The 17,484-nt window shown below is 35.4% G+C and overlaps 1 protein-coding gene across 4 annotated transcripts in view; it reads left to right on the forward strand.

The window, feature by feature from the left end:
* The first annotated feature begins 4,323 nt into the window (after window positions 1-4,323).
* Ac78C (Adenylyl cyclase 78C) overlaps window positions 4,324-17,484 on the forward strand; it is a 71,291-nt gene continuing 58,130 nt past the window's right edge. For all 4 annotated transcript variants that reach the window (XM_053745600.1, XM_053745599.1, XM_053745604.1 and 1 more), the window contains exon 1: window positions 4,324-4,543. The gene's annotated coding sequence lies outside the window, so the exon portion shown is untranslated. The remainder of the gene's footprint in view (window positions 4,544-17,484) is intronic.

The following is a 17,484-nucleotide window of genomic DNA, read 5'->3' on the forward strand; positions in this document are numbered from 1 at the left end:
TGTAGTGTGGTTGTCGTTGCGTTACAGTGGCGCAATGTGATTGCAGCGAACCAATCACATTGCGCCATTGTATCTTACTTCGAATCGATTCGATGGATAGAAGTTAAATGCAAACCCGCACTAACCCCTCTGATCTCCTGTCAAACGGAAGTAAAATAAATACGTACAGAGGGCAAACAAGAAGCAATACGCGTACACTACACGACACACACCTTCAGTTTTTAATATAAAACAAGTTCCTCGCAAGATAATACAGCAAGCAATACCAATCTGTGCAAAGACCACCGCCTCTAGAGATTAACGAGGCTCACACGAGCGAATAAAAATACGACAACTTTATTGTGTGTACGTTGGGATGTACGTAGAACTACGAACGCTACTGCCATAAATCCTATACACATGGATTAAACTTTGATCTCCTCTAGAGCTTAACAAAATCAACTCTATGTTAACAGCAAAAGAGCTAAAAATCGTTTGATAATCGTTCGTTTTTGTTAAATACTTGTATATTGTGACAAATTGCGTTTGATCCCCTTCTTGATGATGTGAATTTAATTATATCACGTCACGATTTGGGACGCAAGATCGGAAAATGGCCTGAATTAATAGCGTATCCCTTTAGATTTTATCAGATCAATATAATATTATGTATGTTATAGGTATTAAATGGCTTTTAAACTATCTTCAACTCAGATACTGCAACCAAAATTTTTTGGTTGCAGTATTAAATTAAAACACCCAAATTCGCTGAACTGTTTGGCAATACATATTCATCGCGCATCCATACATTTTCGGTCACGATGAATTATTTTTTAAATAAAAAAAGGGGTGAGCTGTAGTTTAAATTTTTAGAAGACCTTTTTTTAAATGTCCGAACACTTGTAAAATGGATTTCAATATGTGGCTTTGCTCACCTCACAGATATAATATGTAACAGATACAAATGTAATATATGTTCTTATACCTGTAGGTTCGGACATTTAAAAAAAAAGTCTTCTAAAAATTTAAACTATCGACATTTGTGAGTGGCCAGTATTTCATTTAAGTAACGTACCAGTACTTATAAAAAAAAACTAGTTGCGTTTTGGGTCACCGCTCCGTATGCGAAAAACACAAAACTCGATCAAGTTCTGTGACAAAATAGCTCATTCGCACCAACTGCCCCTCGTTTAATTTTCAGATATTGGCCACCTAACTTTACCTAATAGGTAGATTAAGATACCTTTATTAGGGTACCTACAACAACTTAGTATACTTAATAGTCAGAACTGGGTTTAAACTTGCCTCTAACAGGCTTTGTACTGATAATCCGGACCCTTGGAGGAATCATGAATTTTTTATTATGTATAATTTAACTTTTCATATTTTCGAGCCCAAAAAAGTAGCTGACAAATGATTTAAATCTATTTGAATCATAATAATATACGATTGAAAGTTTTTCTTAAGAAAATTGTTAAACTTTTTGATCTGTTACGTCTTTTTAATTAAATCTCAATTTGTTTTAATTAAACGCACAATCAGACATAACAACCATCTGATGTACCTAGGTAGTGAACGTTACTGTAACTGAGCTACAGTGAAGTGTTGTAGTAGTATGTTTCATGGATTTAATTATTTTATATACCTAGTTGCATATTATTTTAGTAGGTAACATTTATAGCATTGTCACTTTATTTGGTATCACTGAAAATAAACGTCACGTTCCCACGTCATGGAATATGCCTGGCTGATACATTTCTGTAGCTCTGTTGTTGGTAACTTATAAATGTACTTGTATGCTTCAAATAAATATATTTCTAACTTTTGATATTATATAAATACCTCTCTCTGACGTAACAATGAATATATAGTAAAAGAGGTCATCACCGGTCGAGCTAGGGGCTTATTTTAAATACTATTTACGTTAATTCATTATGCTTGTAGTGCCATCCCTTTACGAAGCGTGCGTGTCGCGGTAAGGCCCCAGTGACCAAAGAAAAAAATCACTCCAGAATTTTCCAATTAGTTATATTGCGGTAAGCCTGACAAAGCCTGGCTGATATTCTATTGTTGTCTTTTGAAATAATTACTCTTTACAGTAAATACTTATTGTCTTCCATGTTGGATTTGAAGCGGAAGAAAAACACAGAATTCGCCAGGTGCTTCTCCACCCGTACAGATCGTAAAAGTCGATTAAGGGAAAGGGGTCTAAATTTAAGATTTTTATAGGCGATGGGCTAGCAACCTGACACCATTTAATCTCAGTTCACCAAAAGTCCGCCATCTTGAGTTTTGCTGCTCTTGGCTTTGTTTGCTGATTAACCCTTACCGGATGTACCATAGAATACAATTGGGGTAGACAGAGCCCATAGGACGTAAGGGATAAAGACGTGATACTGTATCTGTATTTGTAGGTACCTATTGTAGAAGTGTAAATGAATCTTCTGTGCTATGTGCGTACAGTTTAAATGGGTGACAACCCAAGATTTAAGTTGAAATTTTGATATAGAGACAAAACTAACCCGTTTTTTTTATCATTACACTTTACATCGTAATGGGTTGAATTCAGGTAGGCGGCCGGATGTAAAATCACAGTCGAATGTTGAAGATTTTAAGGACTAGTTTTTATGCTGTCCCTGGGCTTCGCGACGTCACAGCCCCGAATAAAACAGGGAACTGAATTGGAAACACACAATTACTGACTTCTGACTAAATGGGTAGACGGTCGCTGTGGACAATCAGTGTATTTTACATTATATAATGTGTACCATAGACTAAAATCAACAGTAGTCCGACAAATTACGTTGAGAACAAATGCCTGGCGATGGCAGAAGGGGCAAATCCAAGAAATGCTGCCTTGATGTCAGGGATGATATGCGTGCCAATGGTCTGACAACTAGGGATGCCGACGACCGTGCGAAGTGGAGACGAAAAATTAGGAAAGCGGACCCTGGGCTCCGACGCTCTATGGCTAAGGAAGGAAACTGGAAAACGCCTAGATGAGAGAGAGACTAATATCAGTGGTAGTACATATAATACCTAATGTAATGTGTATGTTATTCTGGTTTATCATGATTGATACGATAAAATGTTATTGATTCGGCTGGATTAGCATTATGGATGTATCTGTGGGCAGATCAGGCATCGCGAGCATGCACGCATTGATTTTTATATTGGCAATGATTTCATGACTATAGTCGATTTAGGATTCCAAAGCGATGGTACGCGTGCGCGTGCGTGTCTCTGGTTTGCGGTATGGAACTGCTTACGACTATTTGTTACGGCCAATAAATATATCTACAGTGTAGATAACATATACAAGTATATCTTGTATATTTGGTCCATGCCTTAAGGAATACACTCCTAGGGCTTATTTAGCAGGAAATTTGTCATTTTTAAATGTAGCTCACGATCAACGATTTAAATGTAACTCAGTCCAATATATAGGGTAGGTATATCGAGAGGGATATAACAGGGGAACCTATTCGATCGAACAATACTGTGGAATAAATTTTTAGACGTCAAACCAGAGCGAAAGTGGGACCTAAGAATTTATTCAGAAACACACAGGAATAGAAGAATTTATTCAGGCACACAGGAAGTTTTTCACTTCCAATTTTTAGAGTAAAATTAGACTAAATGAGAATTATTTAATCTACAAACTACTATCATTTCTGAACGATTGTCCCATAACTCTTACTGAGAAGAAATACAGAATGTAAACTCATTTCCAAAAGCACCAAAAACTCGATATTACCTACTTACTTATTAGGAAAAAACTGTTTTTCAACACAAGTTTCAAGAGTTTATGGACACTGTAACTTTTTGTACAAATCAAATCATTTATTCAGAAATTAGACCTTCAAAGGCACTTTTTCACGTCAGTTTTTATATTAAATAGTAATTTCTCACAAGCTACAAACTATTGGCATTTCGGAACGACCACTGCTGAGAAGAAATGCCGAAAGAAACTCATTTGAACAGTGTTGGTCCCTATCATGCCGCTATAAGTCGCTACAGGCTTAGCATTATTGTTTCTTACAATTTTTTTTCTAATAATATATCAAAGTACATAATGTACATAGTCAAAAAGTATATCAAAACAGGTTATGATTGTCATGTGATCCGAGCGTTGATAAAAAAAAAACAAAATTATTCTAAAACGTCTAATTTGCTCATATTCTAATTCTACTGACGAATCTCTATATGCTTACTAAATATGTAGCTAATATTTAGTATTTGTAAAATCTACAGAGACCGTATTGTAGGAAAATGCACGTATGACATCACTAGAAGAACCAAGCCATCCTTTTATTCAGCCAGTCAGTATCGCGTAGCCGCCAACACGGCACAGTTGTCCTTTTCGTTAATCCCATTCGCGGTGTGTGGATTCGAACGTAATATTTGAAACTTTCATAACAAATTCAGCAGATAACAGACAATAATTTAGAAAGCTTAAATGGTGTATTCGGTAACATTAAGTCTTGTGATGAAGTCGTGAATGTGAGTTCAATATTTTTGCGGGTTTTCGCGGATTATCGCCAGTTTATCTTCGACACATGCGGTAAGTAAGGTTTATTTATATAACTGCTTATATTGTGTTTTGAGAGTACACTACTCTGTATAAATAAGGACAATTAATTTTGTTCGTAGAGGAATATTTAGGTAAAATTAAAATATTAGTAATTATACTTAATGTCAAAAATCGTTCAAAAAATTGTTGAAAATTACTGAGTTTTTTATTGAATTTCCGGATAAAACGTATATCATGATGTAGTTTGTAAATTTATGAAGTATATCTATAGGTACAATACATCAAGTGTTAGTAAAATCGTCATGATATCTATTTACCTAGTCTTTTCGCGGTCCTGTACTTATTACATAAGAAAGGAATATAACTACCTATATGAATAATCCTTATCCTTACGTATTATAAAACGAAGTCCTCTGCTGCGTCTGTCTGTTCGTAATAAACTCAAAAACTACTTACTGCACGGATTTTCATGCGGAATGCACCAATAGATAGCGAGATTCTTGAAGAAGGTTTTGGTGTATAAATGATAATTTATATTATCATATATCGTCATATTTATCATATAATTATCATCATCAAAGCCGGGACGGACCGCTAGTTTAAAAATAAAATTTATTGAAGAATGCTGTTTTAGTTCTATGACTCACGGAGCGAGCTCATAGACTATGAGCTCGTATAATATAAAATAGTTATGTATATCAACATATACAACTATCAATCGGACTACGTAAAAACTTAAAACTTGGTCAAAATGTTGTGCGGAAAACAATAGTATTATTATCTGACTGGCGCCGCGCACCGGTTTGCACGGGTTATTATAATAATATACATATGAACCTTCCTCTTAAATTACTATATTTATTAAAAAAACAACGCATCAAAATACAAAGTCTAAAATACAAGATCTAAGCCACAGACAACTTACTGATAGATCTAATTCAGCATACGTCTGCCCTCATCTGCAAACTGTGGAACAAACTCATACATTAAGTTGGGTTTATCTGGTGTGTGGTCCCTGCCTAGATTAGGACCTCCATATTCTCCCATGAATGTCATACGACGCGACTAAGGTTCCTACGAAGCCTTGATGGCTATAGTCGCCTCGTGTAGCTGATAGCATACACACAGATGACTTTTCGAAATCGTAAGGTTTATTTCTTTAATAATATTATATAACATTAATATTCTATCCTCATATATTATTATTACTATTTTTCTCTTTCTTTGCTATTTCTCTCTCTCTTTATGTTCGCATGGAAATATACTTATTTGCGTTCGTAACAACAGCGATAAATTATCCCAAGTCATTACGTGGGTTTCCTCATAGCTCCGAAACGGGGTCCCTTGATAATTCTTTATATTTAGAAACATATATTGCTATTTTGCCGGACTTTAAGGGAAACAAGATTGTAATTTAAATTGTAAAAACTGTTATCTATACTAGTACTATAACGTTTGTGATGGAGGCGGGTAATCTCCGAAACGACTGAAACGATTACAAAAATTCTTTCACCATTCGAAAGGTACATTATCTAAGATTGCTGTAGACTATATTTTATCTCAAAATTCCCACGGGAGCGAAGCCCCGGGCAACATCTCGCTATCTATACTATTATTATATATTATTAAGAGGTAAGCGTTTGTGAGTTTGTATGTTTGAGGCGGGTAATCTCCGAAACTACCGAACCGATTTCAAAAATTCTTTCAGCATTAGAGAGGTACATTTCAGTTCACACAGTAGTTGAGTGAACTTCAAAGTATTAGTGTTTAAAAATTTTTATTTGCAACAATTTACACGTGATTTGCAAATAAAATCTATTTTATTTTTATCTGCGCACAAAAATGCCATTTTATCTAATCAATGGCAGGTTAAAGCTAACGTCAAAGGTGACTGGTGCAACCCAGCCTTAGTGTTTTACAACAAAGCTGTCATCGTCAGGACGCACGCCTACGTAACGTTTGTATCAGCTATCGCTATCACTGATAACATCACTGTTGAAAGCTCTTGCTGTACACAACGCTAATACCTCACTATCATGGATGATAAATAAATACTGTTTTTAGAAGCTCGTATCCGAAACAAAAGTATTGTTTTTAGACTGCCCTAAAAGAAGTTTTTCCTGTTTTCAGCGTTAAATGTTATTTATTTTCCGTTTGTGTTACGATGGTGTTACGTGTAAATCGGCGCGCAGGCGTGCAGGCGCAACCTATCCTAATTCGGGCTCCACACTATCGTCGAATAGTTTGCAAACTTTAACGGATTCGGTATACATTGTTGGTTTTCCATTGCGGTAAATAAAAGCACTCATAATAACTACGCAATGTTCGCGTCGGCATGTTTCTGAATTCGTTGACAGTGTAGTGGGTCGCACCGCCGCCGCCGACATTTAAACAAAATAGCGTACTTTGCGTTTGTTTGCGCAGGTTAAAGTCAAAATCAAAGTCGAGTGGTGCAATGCACTCTAAATAGTCGCTTAACTAAAATTCAACGTGTTCGTTTACTTCATAATATGAAGAAAAACATTATTAAGCGAAGTTTGTAAAATTGTTAGATCTAATCAATGACAAGTAGGACTAAGCTAATGCTACTTCAAAATGTGCACTAGCGTTATAATTAATGTGATGTATCGACGACAAATTATCTGTTTCTGTTTTGATCGGAAATATCACGGCAGTTTCTTGAAGTAATTTCTCGAGAATGTTCTTCGATCATTTCGAGATTAGACATTTATAACTGTAAGATAGTTGAGAAGTTAGTTAAAAGTTTTTTTGTTTTTGTGTTTAAAACTAGCTGCGGTCCTCGTCTTTTTACGTCAATTTTAATATCAGTTAAGTAATTTATAATTTCCTAACCAATGTTAACTTTGTAAAGACTGAAATAAATTAAGTAATCTTCTTAAGTAAATTTAAGCAAGCGTTTTACGCAATTTTTATACGACGTGAAACATGACGTTAAATAGTTGATATTTTAAATAAAATTTAAGCGGAACTCTTGTGACACGAAAGTGTAACTACAGTCATTCTCATTTATTTGAGATGCCAAACAGTCGTTGGCATCCCATGGACCATTGTCTATGGTCTCACAAAGTCACAATTATTGATATAAGTTAAATAAATAATAGACAATGGTCTATTATATATTTAACTCATGGATTTAGTAAGTACTTAGCGTAGTACCTACTATCCATGATTAACTTTAATTATTATCAGATATTCCTGTTCCCGAGATGTCAACTCGAAGTCGTCATGTTTGCGTGTTGTTTTTATTCAGCAAAACAGAGTGGTATATCACTTGTTTGTTCCTTTATTTATATACCTTTCTTGAAGGCCGTTATTTCTTTCTAATCACGTGCGTTATTGCAGATATTTTTCTATTCAAATCGCCAAAAGGCATATGACATGAATACCGCCATACACAACCGCCTTAGGGTTGTTAAAAAAAGGTATTAAAACAATGAACTATTTCGACATGCCTAGTGGGGGTAGGGCGATGTGTCAATACCCTCTGAATGAGACACGTGCATGTCAATTTACGTCGGAAGCGGACACGAGGCCGCCTCTTCAGCTCACAAGATAAGTAAGTGTAGTGGGCCCTTATTTATCGTGTGAGCCTAGTGAGGGCAGTGGCCTAGGCGATGGAATTGCGTCGAAAGACGCAAGTTAGAATCCCAGCCTGTATTCTAACTCTGAGTGTATTAATCTACTAAGTATGCCTTGTAGAGGAAGAAATATTGTAATAAGAACATTTTAAAAATGAAAAAGTGGTCGAAAGAAAATATTTTAAAATTAACGTGCTATAACATGGAATAAATAGTAGAATATTCCTTAAATCTACCTTTGGTCATATCCAACGCTTTTGTGCAATTTCATAAATATCGTAGACTAGAAAAGATAACATAAAACTAGGTTGCAGATCGATTTCTGAAGTCTCATGAATAGAGGAAAATGACGCCTTCTTGAACCATTTGCAGTAGAAACCGAATCAAAACCAGTATGAGTAGTGTTAATATCAGTGGAGTTATAGGAATGCGGATAAAATCTAAAGAATTTGAATGAGCCATGGTCACGAGGCTTGCTTACAGGGAAAAGTGGCCGTTATTTACCTGCTAAATAAGTTATTACTAATATTAGATTTCAATGTAAATACAACAAGAACGTATTGTAATAATTAAAATTAGTTAAAATAATACATATATAATAAAACTCTAACCGCGCTATGTCTGTACATAGGAGATATTAAAAAACATATGGGGGGATCTTTATGTGATTAATGACGTCAACCCTCTTTGGGAATGCTATCGTTGCCTATCAGCTGTGTGTCCCTTAGTCGCCTCCTACGACATCCACGGGACGATATGGCGTGGTGGTCCTATTCTAGGGCGGAACCACACGCCTCAAGATGTGTATTTTAAATTGTAGTCATTATTATTTGTTACAAACGACTATTATTTCCCCATAGACCTGTGGAATGACCGACATACGATACCGTGCTGACACGACACTCTGACAAGGAATGGTAGGGGCGAAATTTTACATTGCAATAAATTGCATAGTTTGATCTGTTGTCGATTGTACATACTGATGACTTAACATATGTAGATATGTAACCCTAATTCACCTTTTTTAGGCAGTTGTTCAAATACTTTCGTAGAAAATTTTGTGTGTAAGCACGTATGCTATACAACGTTAAAGTGTAGAATTGTATTATTTCTGTTACAACCGTAGCACAAAGTTAATGGCGTGGGAGTGACGGACGGACAGACATGACGACTCGGGCTGAATTATAAGCAACATCTGAAACCACTACTTTTTCAGTTAGGTAAGTTATGGAGTAAATTTCTAGCTGATTTCGAGATTATTTTATAAATAAATTACTTATTACGACCGGACACTTGCCTAATGTGAAAACTCTTTGGAAATTCTGTTGTTTTTGTTGGCTGTCAAGGCTTGGTCTTCTGCTCGCTATGCGGTAATCTAAGACAGCCGCAAATTTAACTAATTGGAATACGATAATTAAATGTCGCTTCAATTAATCAGTTTCATTTATTACGTGATATATATTTTTTGTTCTGTCCAGGATTATTGTTTAACTGGCCACCGAGAAACGAGAAAGTAATCGTACTCTTTATTCAAATAATTTTTTCACACACTAACAGATAGAAATATTCCCGCCGATTGCTTGTAATGTGGAAATTGATAAATGTATTGTTATTTTTGATAAAGTCAATATAACCCAGTAATGTATCGCTACACAATAGTTTTATTTATTGCTGACCGAAGATTTGGTCATTTGTGATTAAATTGATGCTTTTTGAATGTTGGGCCACAAAAGTTCAAGAAGAAAAGAGAATTCATTCTGTTGAATGGAATGGAGGATGTTGAGTAGAATGACAACACGAATGCATATATGATAAGAAATTTATACCTATAAATGAAACAGTATGGAGTAATAGAATGACTTGGTATGGACCTCTAATGAGGAGAGAAATCGAACATTTGACGAGCAGATTGTTGAACATGAAGGCATGGAATTAGTAGGTACCGGAGTACCTACTGAAGGTTATTGATTACAGATTAACAGGGAGACCAAGAATGAGATGGATGGACTGTGTAATGGATATGAAGGAGTTAGGAGTGGACGAGACTGTGACAGCAAATATAAACTTGTGGAGAGAAAAGAAAGACATATTGCTGCGGCCCCAAATGATAGGAAATGGAACGGAAGATGATGATATAAAGATTTAAAGATGCTTCTTTACTAATATCGTGACGTCATAGCACGTGACTGCACATTTTTTTATTTTGAAATTAGAAAAAAAATCTGATGTATTTGGAAAACAGTTAATTAATATGAAATGCTCGGGTTCTCAACAGGAGAGCCCGACAAAAGGATGTTTATTTCCTTAATTGCTCAATATTCGTTAATTAAGGGACTGGTGTAACCTTTGCGTCCAAGTAACCTTTGCTTTGTTCATTTAAATGGAACTGTCCCAGTTTTTTGTCATTATGCAAGTTCAGCTTGCCGTACAAAATTTCATCTATTAGCAGTAGTTCGGTGGTTAGTCCGGTTGATCGGACTAGGGTAAGTTGCTGTAGTTATCATAAAAAAATAATTAAATAATTTAAGGATAATAAGTGGTAGTTTATCTTTTTATTTGTAATTTAGGACCAAGAATTTTAAAATACAAGCTTAGTTTACTCAAATATAGATAAATTTAACTAGAAACCACCTATTGAATTTGTTTTTATACGAGTTCTGCTCAGCGGTCTCTAACAATACTATAAGCTGTGCGTGCTGTGTGAACAAAGAAATTGTATTGGTTGTTCGAAATCTATATACGGTCCACCCTGTACATCGAATCTTTGGTGGACTTCAAGCTTTATCCTTTATCAGGAGTCAGCGTAAGATATGCTATTCTGCGCTATCGCTGTGAGTATAAACGTAGCTGTAGAAAATATCAGCGCCATGGCTGAATATTCAAAACGATTTTAGGCGAAGGAAACTTGAAATCATCTAGGGTCAAAACCTGAGTTCAAAATATGTCATGACATTTCTTTTGTTTTGATGAAATTGTTTATTGTTTTTGTCCAAATTGTGTATTTTTATAACCTAAATAAATAAATAAAGAAAATGTATATAAGTACTATTATCTATTTATGGAGAGAGAGAAAGAGATTTACATTTCAATATTATGAACTTGTTGAGTATGTCGAAACCTTTCGAAAAATATAAATAATAATTTTGTGAGCTTTTTATATGTAATGCTGGTTTGGCGGCAATGTGAAACTCTTATGCCGGCTCCACACTATCGCGCAAAAGCATACATTGCTGTATTTCCAGTGCGGAAAATAAAACCATTCATATAAACTACGCAACGTTCATGCGTTCAACGATAGTGTGGAGTATGTTAGATCACAGCGAGAGCGCAGATCACAGCTCATCCCCGCATAAGCGGATTTGGTCAATTTGTCCAATTTTTCGCACCCAACAATTTACGGTGGCGCACAGTAAAGTGAAATAACACAGTGAACTTCATGGAAAATCTGTATCCGGAAATAAATGGATAGGGACGTGGCAAGGTCGTGTTTCCTCGGCAGTTTAAAAAAATATTAGGACATCATGTCCGATAGATACTATATACACTCTGTTGTCTACCAATGCTGTTCACCGCTGGGCATATCTGGGAGGGTTTGAGTGCCGTCTTTAGCATTTTCTTGTCAATGGGAGGAATTGATTCTGAAATCAATAATTACACTACACCCAACAATGATAATATCAATAGGGTAATAAACCGGATCGGAGAATCAAAGTTTTTTAACTCTTGCATTACTGAGTGACTGACAGACAACGCACAGATGAAACTACTGGGCGTAGAAAGCTGAAATTTGGTGTGTAGGTTCCTAGGACAGTGTAGGGGATCACTAAGAAGGGATTTCCTGAAATTCCCACGGGAAACGGATTTTAACACACATACGAAGTTGTGGGCAAAAGCTATTGCTTTAAATATAATCAGCATTATAATCATCTTAATTTTCATTGTCTTACAAAGAGAAGGCTGTCAATGTCGGCATAAATAAAAGTGTGAACAAAATAGCTCAACAGGTTAAAGATATCTTTTTCAAAATTGAGTTGCAATATACCACCCGAACAAACATTATGCAATATATATAAACTTGTAAAAAATAGTTTTTTTCTTATTGGCTGCAAAACACGGAAATCCGTTTTGAAAAGGGAAGTTTTAATCGAAATATTTTACGTCACAGCCGGTAGGTTAGGTTTGTTAGTTTCACAGTGAACTAAACAAAGCGAACGAGCGATACAAACTTTTTTTGCCATGGAAACTCGGTCTGAAAAAAATTTCAGACCGAGTTTCCCTGTCCCATACCAACACGTGTTTGACGTTGGCGCATTGAAAAAAATTTTTCAAACACACAAATGGTCCAAAAATTTGTTCTACGTCTATTCCAAAATTGTATTTAATACTTTTTGATTGTTACTCCACGAACTGTATATTTTTAATTTCGCATTGTAGAATTCTTAGCTTTATGAAAAGGAATTCTCTGCGGGCCTGATTTTTGATAAATATCTCATTGAGATAATCGGCTTATCTTGTTTTTCTTTATAAAAAAGAACATAGAGCTTTTATCATATTTTTGATGAGAACAGTAAATTAGATATTATATATAAGGCTATATAGCATCCTTAGGACTTACTGAGCTGGTAACTCGTCATCATCAGCCATTTACGTCCCCACTGCTGGGGTACAGGCCTTCTCTAAGGATGGATAAGCAATATGTTGAATGTTCTTGAATTTTTTTTTATTTTAATAATCGTAATGGGCTAGCATCCTGCCACAAGTTCAGAATCTCAATCCAACTAATAAGTATTATGAATGCGAAAGTAAGATTGTTTCTTTGTTACCTCTTCAAGCTCTATCTACTCAACTAATGTTCTTGAATTTTTTTAATATTAAAATTTTATATGTTGTTCGAAGTATGGAGAAGGACATAGGGTACATTTTATCTCGGAAAAAACAAGAAACCGTTCCTGTGGGGAATTCACGCGGGCGAAGCCACGTGTATAAGCTAGTTCAAATAATGAATCCGCTATGTAGCTATGTCACAGATTGTACGTGCCAAATGTGTGAATACCTGAATTTATACTGTTTTGTGGGATTTGATTTAAGTGACTGGTTTGATTCAATCTTATAATTTTTAATGTATGTTTCATTATATACTAGCAGCCCGTCCCGGCTTCGCTCGGGTAAAAACATAATAAATTATACCCTTAAACCTTCCTCAGGAATTATCTATTGATGAAAATGGCATGAAAATCCGTGCAGTAGTTTTTGAGTTTATCGCAAACAAACAGACCGACGTGGTAGAAGACTTTGTTTCATAATATGTAACGATATGTATTTATATGTATTTCTTATACGGAGCCACAGAAATCGAAATAATATAGCGAAGTATATAGCTAATTAAGATAACTATGATCTTTTTCTCTCTTCGTGTGTTTCTGGTTTCATTCCCGGCTGTGACATCCCAAAGATGACGGTCCGCGTGAAATTGAAAGATTCGTTTGTAATTTTAATACGGGTTAGCCGTAATAAAATGAAAATAAACAGGATGATATGGTGTGACCGAACACTACACAAAGTAAGTCGGGGAAAAACATGTTAATAATGTGATAAAAAAATATTTTCTTCTGGAATTTGCTCGATGAGATAAATCATTTCTTATACAAGACCCAGGTTCTGAAGCTGACACAAGTAATCTGCTCCAATGTTGATTAAAATGTAACCAAACCGTCTTGGCGGCAAATAGGTCTTTACGTATCCTTCTTGACCATGCCTACTTGACCTGTCATGTTCATATCGCTTCCTTGTAAGGGCCTCGTGAAGGCAGGTCTTTGTTGATTGGATGTTTGGATGTAGGTAGTGCGAACGGCCATTAAAGCAGCTGTTAAGATTTAATTACAGACTTGCGCCAGTCTATCGGGAATCGGACTTGGATGGCAAGATATATTAGCAAATGTAAGGGTGAGTTGCACCAATCAACTTTGACTTTGACTTTAACCTATGCCACGCTGACGTTTACACGAAATGGCGTAGTTTGCGTTTTCTGCGCAGGTTAAAGTTACTGTCAAATTTGTTGCAACGGTGAAACCCACTCAGTGTATATTCATGCAAACTTTGAATTGAACATTTATAGTACAGTCTTGTATAAAGGCGTGCAACCAAAACCTGTGATTCACTAGCAAAGCCGACCATTTTCTAAATATTTTTGTAGTGTATGCGATGCAACGTCAGAGCGTAGTACCTAGGTGCTCACTGGCACTGGGTAGGTAATTAAGGCTGAGCCCTTCCTGTAAATTATAGTTGTGTCATCCAGTACACTACAATAATAATAAAAGTCAAAGTTTGCATACGTATGTCCCTCAGGCCGCTACCTAAATTGACAACTCTCTATAACGACAAAATTCCCAAATGACATCTTCCAAAAATGACAACAAAAAGTGAGTCGGTTCGTGAGATTCAGAACTGAAACTTTATACATTTGTTATTAACACACGTATATAGTAGGAATATAACTCGTTACGTCGAATTAATGAAGAGTTGTCCAATTACCAGCACTGGGCCGCCGACCAAAAATAGTCCGGCATTTAAGTGATCGGACCATAAAACACAGTCTCTTGTGTATTGTTACATGGATCGACTTTTACATTACTGTCGAAGTAACTAGTACATAGATTTATTTGTATACGGAACTCGCTTTGCTCGGGTAAAAACATAAGCACTTTTATGTTTTAACGTTTTATTTTTTATTTACATTTCGGAACTCTTTCATTCTTACTAGTTTAGAATAAATGTGACACCCCCAGACAAAAAATTGCGGATCCGGACAATTACACTATTTTGTATGTATCAATCTTTGTTAATAAATTGTCTAAATAACAGTGAAAACTGCATCAAAATCCGTTGTGAGCTATAAAAGATAAAAGCTTAGAAACAGACGGACGCGGCGAGTGACTTTGTTTTATATTATATAGTACTTTGTTTTATACCTACCAAGTAATCATACTGGTCAACTATCAATATTCTATCGAAGTATTCTATCGATATAACACTTAGTGGTATTGTACTATTGTATGGCTACTTTTCATAGCCTGAAGGGCAAGTCTTGAGGTCACAAGTATTAATCTGAATTATCAAGCTCCGTTCGACTCGAAGGGTATGAATCACTTTAGTTTATCTCCATGTGTTTTAATCAGTCCATTCACATCTAGCGTCCTAGGTGAGCGGTGAAACACTGCACATACATGTGTATGAGAGATAACTTGGGACAAAAGTAAATTTACACTACGTAATACCTACAGAGGGCGAAGTGCGGAGGTTTAGATTTCACTTCTCACTATCGAATCGATTCGAAGTGAGATGCAGCGAACCAATCACATTGCGGTATGGTTGTCGTTACGTCACAATGGCACACTGTGATTGGTTATCTGCGTCTCACTGTGAGTCGACTCGATGCTGTGATGTAAATAGCAAAGTCGCACTACGCATTCTGTACATAATCAGTAGCAATTGGTAGCAAGTGTAAACACATGGACGTAGTAGCAGCTACGAGAGTTGAACCTAATTATCGTAGAACCATCTACGAAAGTTACGCATTAGAATTCGCTTCAGACAATCCATGTACAGTCAAAAGCACATCAGATTATATAATTTATTGAAGTGTATTTCGATGAAATTTCGTGCATAGCTAGAATATATCCAGCACATACATATATGTTTATCCCAGACTTTTTTATGATGGTGGAGCCGTAGGAAATGGCGCGCAGATGTGAGGCCTGTTCTCAATATTAAGTTGCTTTTTACTGAAAATGGTCGCAACAAATAAATTGTTAACAATATTCGTTTCTCAATGTTTAAAACAGAGATTCCTACATGCGGTAAGTCTGCTTTGTGGATCCGTGTTTTTTGTAGTTATTAGTTTTAATACATACAACGCCTGTTATTCATAAAAAAGTTAAAGCATACTTTAAACTAATATACATATGTTTGGTTTGTCACTATCGTCCTTTATAATATTTGCAGACAGAAACAGACAGAAAGAGACAAAACATACTTTAGTAAAGTATGTTTTAGATTTTAGACAGGGTAAAACTACAGTATTAGCTACTTATTTTTCTCACAATAAAGCCATACATACAAACAAACATTCTTCAATATTAGTTTTCGCTTGAACTAACAAAATACGTACTAAAAACACATTAAAGCTTTTAGCAAAGTCCGAGACAATGCAATTCCACTAAAACAAAGCAAACTGCTCTCTAAAAGTGCAGTTACTCTATCCATGTTTGTCTATTACACGAAATGGTTAAGAAACTCGATGCTCGTGGCGCCCTCTGTAGAAAATTCGTTGAGTGTTCGAGAAAATACACGAAGCAGGAATTATTATTTAGGTGACATTTTTGGGCAGATAGAGATATATAAGGATTTTGTTGAAATACCTACGTACGTAAATATTTATCTGTGATCAATACTAACAATAGACTCGAGACTAGAGCATAACCACTTTCAAAATGTTGTCACTAGATTGTTTTTATAATTTTTTTCAATGAATTTCTATAAAAAGCAAAAATATTTTGTTCATACCCAACTGGCACATAAAAAATACATACTTTTTTGTGTTTTTTATTTTTAAATTTTAGTTTACATTTTGATTTATGTTTGTAATGTATCAAATGAATGATTTTTCTTTCTTTGGTAGTTTTTAAACATCCGTCCGTTTAAAAATATTCTCAAAGTTACATGACAGATCGTCGATATAATTTATAGAGACTTCCTTAACGCAAAGTTACATAAACGCGATGAAATTTTTTACTGCATCATTATTTATCCATCACATTTTCACAAGAAATACATACTTACATTCTGTATAGAAAACATAATATTTTATATAGCGTATGACCCTTTTAATCAGATAAAAAGCTGCCTTCCCCCTTACTGCTATTACTTTGCCGAATGAAAAATATGTTTGTTTAGTGTTACCTGCCTGTTGGAAGACATGCTTCTTATTACAGGGAATTATATCTAGTTGATGTAGGTCACTTCTTATATTAATTCTGTGGCCACATTATATACAAATGATACATTAATGACCACTGTAGCGGTCGCCGCGCCCGTCTGCTATTCTGAGGTTCTGGGTTCTATTCCTGGCGCTGGCAAATACCTGTTTCTATTTTTGTTGTGTGCATCTGACCCGCGGTAGAAGCTTAATGTATGGTGTTTAAAAAAAATGCCAAAAACTTAATCTGTGCATTTTAAAATAAACTCTATAAAACTATGTTAGCAAAAAGCTATTGTTAAAATTATCTATGATCTATCATTATTTATGCGGTCCAGAAAAAAAATAACATTATTTTTTTAAGGTTTTTTTAAATAAAGCAATGTCATTGATCCCTA

Source organism: Plodia interpunctella, chromosome 5 (genome assembly GCF_027563975.2).
Source record: "Plodia interpunctella isolate USDA-ARS_2022_Savannah chromosome 5, ilPloInte3.2, whole genome shotgun sequence".
Classification (NCBI taxonomy): domain Eukaryota; kingdom Metazoa; phylum Arthropoda; class Insecta; order Lepidoptera; family Pyralidae; genus Plodia; species Plodia interpunctella.